This window comes from Chrysochloris asiatica, unplaced genomic scaffold (genome assembly GCF_000296735.1).
Source record: "Chrysochloris asiatica unplaced genomic scaffold, ChrAsi1.0 scaffold00033, whole genome shotgun sequence".
Classification (NCBI taxonomy): Eukaryota; Metazoa; Chordata; class Mammalia; order Afrosoricida; family Chrysochloridae; genus Chrysochloris; species Chrysochloris asiatica.
Window position 1 is genome coordinate 5,784,558 of NW_006408551.1, and position 5,628 is coordinate 5,790,185.

Here is a 5,628-nt window from a genome sequence, read left to right on the forward strand (position 1 = left end):
ATATATTTGATTGTTTATTAGGTTCTGACTCATAGTGACCCTGTATAGGATTTCTGAGGAGTAGCTGGTGGATTTGAACCTCTGAACTTGCAATTCAAACCAACCTTCTGTGTTTATCCTACAGTGCCACACCAGGACTCCATATGTATATGCATACATAAAGTTGACACTTGACCAACATGGGTTTGAACTGCCTGGGTCCATTTTTTTGCAGATTTATTTTGAAAACACCATGTGCTACTAATCATCTCCATAGGAGCAGTTCTGTCTGTTAAACTGCATCTATTTTGGTTCTTGAGTAAAGTTCATTGTGTTTGCATAGTGGTTATGAATTGGGCTGCAAGGTCAGCAGTTCAAAACTACCAGCTGCTCCACGGGAGAAAGATGAAGATTTCTGCTCCCGTAAAGATTAACAGCCTTGGAAACCCTGTTCAGGGTCACTATGGGTCAGAACTGACTCAACAGCACTAACAACAACCGTAAACTTTGAATAAAACCATGGTACTCAAATCCCAAGAAGCAGAGAAAAGTCATGAAAATACAAGAAGCTGAATCGCTTGACACGTACCATAGATGGAGGTCTGCAGTGATGATTGCACATCATTTCAAGTTAAATGAATCTAGCACTGTTAAAAAAAAAAAAAGTTGGGGGAATTTGTGAAGCCATTGCTATAGCTACACCAGCACTCAGGAAAACCTTGCACTTTTTGCAAAATATGGCATATTATCTTGTAATGAAAATGTATCTGTTATGCATGTATGGTATATAATTGTTGTTGTTATTAAGTGTCATTTAGTTATTTCTAACTCATAATGACCCTATGTAGAGTTTCCAAGAAGCAACTTGTGAGTTTGAATCATCAAACTTGTAGTTAGCAATCAGACATTTATCTTATAAAGCCACATCAGGAGTCCAGCATATGATACACATAACATATAAAATATGTGTTAACTGACTAGACTCTTTAATGGCACTATAGGATAAGCACCAGACTTCTAACCACAAGGTTAGTGGTTCAGATCCACTAACTGCTTTTCAGAAACCCCATATAGGATCACTATGAGTTGGAACTGACACGAGAGCACTGAACAACAGCATCTGACTGTGTGCTACCTATCAGTAAGTCTTTCAGTCAACAATAGCCTATTAGTAGTTAAATTTGGTTGATGTGAAAAGTTATACACTAATTTTCAACTGAACAGCACCACTAAATCCCATGTTGTTTAAGGGCCAATTGTATATTTCACTGCTAATGGTATATTGAAGTTATATCATTAATATCATCTCTGTCAAAATGAAAGCATGCCTTAGAATACTTGAACCTGTTTGGAGTCCTGGTGTGGTGCTGTTGGATAAGCTCAGAATTACAAGGTCAGTTTGAATCACAAGGTCAGCAGCTCAAACTCACCAGCTGCTCCTCGGAAACCCTATACAAGGTCACTATGAGTTAGAACCAACTTGACAGCACTTAACAACAACAATAAAAATGTTGTTCACCCATTATAGAGGTAGATATTATTCTAATTAATTGTTTAATCATAAAGTATGTGCTGCAAAGCTTTTAAACTCTGCAGTCTTATGGCATTGCCATTATTTAATAGATTTTATCTTTAAAAGTTTAGCTGTGTAAAGTGTTATTCTTTCTTCACTACATTGTAATTGTGGATGAAAATAATTAAAAATTTAATTATTATGAGTGAGTAAAAAATATGCCTGCCTTTAATTGTGCTGCATGGGCTGTTAACAATAATACTAACCCAGACTAACCAAAAGAAATAAAGGATGTTGTAAACTATCTGTGTGAGCAAGATGCTAGATTGCCAATGAGAACAAAATAAAAGTTAGCATATTAAGCAGTGAGATCAGACCTAGCTTCTTTTCTCACAAGAATGATGGTAACTAGTCTTATATTCGTACCCTAACATCCACATTCTAATAAAAAGATCTGAATATCTTTTTCTGGGAAATTGAATTATTCCAAGGAAATGATAATAGATACTATTATTTGGAATTCTCCAAGAAAAAAATTCTGTGAATCACCTGATCATCATATAGTAAAACGTATCTGTCATGCAGACATATTCTTGAATTTGTGTTTTAGTATATTATTATTAAGAATAATTGGGTAGTCAAAAATAATCAAATAATTGAGAAAAATTCTGGTACAAAAAGGGATGTTCAAACATATAAAAATGAATTTAGAACAAGCACTTTAAAATGATGGAAACAGAGAGGATTCTGTTTTGGGCAGTGGCAGAGACAGCCAGGTAGGAAAGACTCTGTGGTGAAGGGATTGAAAACCCAGAGAAGCTGCGCTCACTGAATGTCACCAGAGCTCTGGATCTAGCATAAGGTCCAGGGCATCAGTTTCCCATACATGCAAGTGGAAAAATCACAATATAAAGGAAAATACTGCGAGTTAGGAATCGCTTCAGATGAGACTGCCTCTGTGGACACCCTGCCTGGACTGAGTTCAGTGGGCAGTGCTACAGCCAGACTGGCACAGGGAACCAGAGCTAAAAGCAGTGCAGTGACATTTGCAAAAGGAGGCATGGGGACATTCTACACATTTTTCTTCCTCTTCCCTGTCACTCCTTCTTTGCCAGCTCAGATGCCTTCAGGCAGGTGGGTGTGCACCCCCCAAAAAAACAAGTCCAGTGCTGATGACACAGTTTTCCCATGGCACAGAGAGATGGAGCTTGGCAGTTGCTGATAACATCAGCCTCGGGATTGCAGCCCTAAAATAAAAGCAAGCCATCAAACCTGACAGACAAACCATATGAACAATCTGTAAAACCCCAACATAAAAGAACGCAATTATTGTGACAATTATGCTGTGCACATGCAGATACCTAACTGATCTTCAGAGACAAAAATAGTAGACAATCTTTCTGCCATTAACTTCTCAGTATCTATCTGTGCACCTCTATGGTGGTGACTAGAGGAGGGTCCAGAGCAAATGGACACCCCAAACCAGTGCTGGAGTCTTCTATGGTATACACACTGCCAGTATAGCGAGGGACTGGCCAGTCGGCCATGGTTTTATTTTTGTTTCAGAGTGGTGGGTTTTGTCTTTGATTTTATATTGCTTCTGGTTTTGGTCATTTTGCTCACACATTTGTCTAGGAGGTGGGAGCTTTTTCTCCCTACATTACCCATGTTACCCAAGAAGAGACAGCAATTGTGGCCATATAACCAAGCTACAAGCATACACCATAATATTCCACCATTGAGGCAAGAGCTAATATCAGCTGCTAAGCATTACATGCTAAAAGGGAAGTCTATATCCTGGTCATATCCACTAGCAGACACCCAGTAAGCTTAATAACACAATAAACATCCATTTAAGCATTAAAAAACCCACATAACTACTAGAAATGATAAACAAAACACAACTAAAGGTCTCAAAACATGTCCAAAATCAGAAAAGAGCAACTGAGACAAATGAGATGGAGATAGACAAAGGCTCCCTAAAAGAGGAAGAGCAGGTTTTGGAATTTCCTGAGAAGGATTTCAGAAGAATGATATGGAAACAAATTCAAATGCTTCAAAAAGAGGTGGAGGAGAACAAGGAAGAAATCAGGAAAGTGCTATAAGAACAATCAAGCAAGATTGATACAACATTGGAAACAATTCAAAACCTGCAAAAAGAGGTCCAGTTGATTAATAATATAACATCAGAAATGGACAATACACTTAAAGGGGAAAGGAGCAGAATAGAAGAGATGGAAACCAGAACTGTTGAACTGGAAGACAAATCTCTCAATACTGCTAAGATAAAAGAGCAAGCAGAAAAAAAAGATTAAAAAAAAAAACAAAAAACTGAAGAGAGTCTAAGATTCATGGTGGATAACCTGAAGAGGAACAACTTAAGAATTATTGGCATTCTGGAACAGAAAAAAATCAGAGAAGTCCACAGATGAGATAGTTGAAGAGCTTCTGGAAGAAAATTTCCCTAACATCTTGAAAGATGAGAAGCTAAACATTCAAGAAGAGAATGTACCCCAGGAATGATAGACCCCAAAAGAAAGTCACCAAGACATATAATAATCAAGCTCTATAAAATCAAAGACAAGGAGAGAATCCTAAAAGCAACCAGGGAGAAGAGAAGTGTCACTTATAAAGGCAAGCAAATCAGATTAAGCTCTGACTTCTCAGCAGAAACCCTGCAGGCAAGAAGGCAATGGGGAGACATATACAAAACCCTAAAAGAAAAAAAATCGCCAACCAAGAATCATCTATCCAGCAAAACTATCAATCAAATATGACGGTGCAATCAAAACATTCCAGGATAAACAAAATGTAAGAGATTTTGTTAAAACCAATCCAACGCTTCAAAACATTCTAAAGGGAGTTCTTTGGACTGAAAACCAACAAGAACAGACAACAACGAGAGATTGACAGGTGTGACAATACAACCTGGAACTCAGTCTACAGATAGCACAGTTCAGAACACAACAAAACTACAACAACAAATTCAAAGGATCTGGGAGTTCAACCAAAGATCAAAATAACATCGATCTCAAAGAAGGGATAAATGTAGGAACAGAGATCCAGGTGGTGAAGATGTCAGGTAGATTATAGGATACAATAGATTCTCTTAAATGGAGAGAAAAGTTAATAGACTATAAGGTAATCCCAAAGAAAGTTAACACTTCACAATTTACCATGAAAAGGAACTTCCAAGCAGAACAAGCAAACATTAAAACTAAGAAGAAACCAACAAGAAATAGCATAAAAAACACAAACTCAGCACAAGAAGACCTATAGAACTAAAGAACAAATAGCACTACCAAAAAGTTTATATAGCCCTCTCTGTTTTCTCTGCACTTGGAGCAGCTTTCCTGCCACAGCCCCTCATCCCCTGAAAATGTTCACCTGCACCAAATTCGTCTGCACCCCTTCCCTGGTCAGGAGCACTTCTCAGCTTCTGAACTTACTATTGTCTGCAGTGGTACTGAAACAACCCCAGACACTAACAGATAAGCACTCCAGCAGCTTGACAGCCCCACGTTCCCTGACCTCACTTACTTCTAGTCAAAGTTTCCAAACCAGCATGATTTCAAGGGACATTGACACAGCAGCCAAGCTCATCGGGCCTGGGGCTGCCACAGTTGGAGTGGCTGGCTCTGGAGCTGGGATTGGGATTGTGTTTGGGAGCCTTATCATTGGTTATGCCAGGAACCCTTCTCTGAAGCAGCAGCTCTTTTCCTACGTCATTCTGGCCTTTGCCCTCTTGGAGGCCATGGGGCTCTTTTGTCTGATGGTGGCCTTTCTAATCCTCTTTGCCATGTGAAGGAGTTGTCTCCATTTCCCAAGTTCTTTTTTTCCGTGTCTCATCTGCCCTACATATTCCTTTCCTTGTACCTCCCCAGGCAGCCTGGGGAAAGTAATTGGCTTAGGGTTTGACAAAGGGAAGGTAAATAAATACTATATTAATTTAAAAAAAAGTTAATATAATGGCAGCAATTAATTCATACCTATCGTTAATTACAATGAATGTCAATGGATTGAATGCACCAGTGAAGAGACAGAGAGTGGCAGTATGGATAACAAAATAAGACCCTTCAATATGCTGCCTGCAAGAGACACACCTTATACACAAAGATAAAAGCAGACTAAAAGTT

General features: G+C 38.7%; 1 pseudogene; it reads left to right on the forward strand.

The window, feature by feature from the left end:
* The first annotated feature begins 4,814 nt into the window (after positions 1-4,814).
* Positions 4,815-5,297, forward strand: LOC102814162 (annotated as a pseudogene).
* Positions 5,298-5,628: the final 331 nt, after the last annotated feature.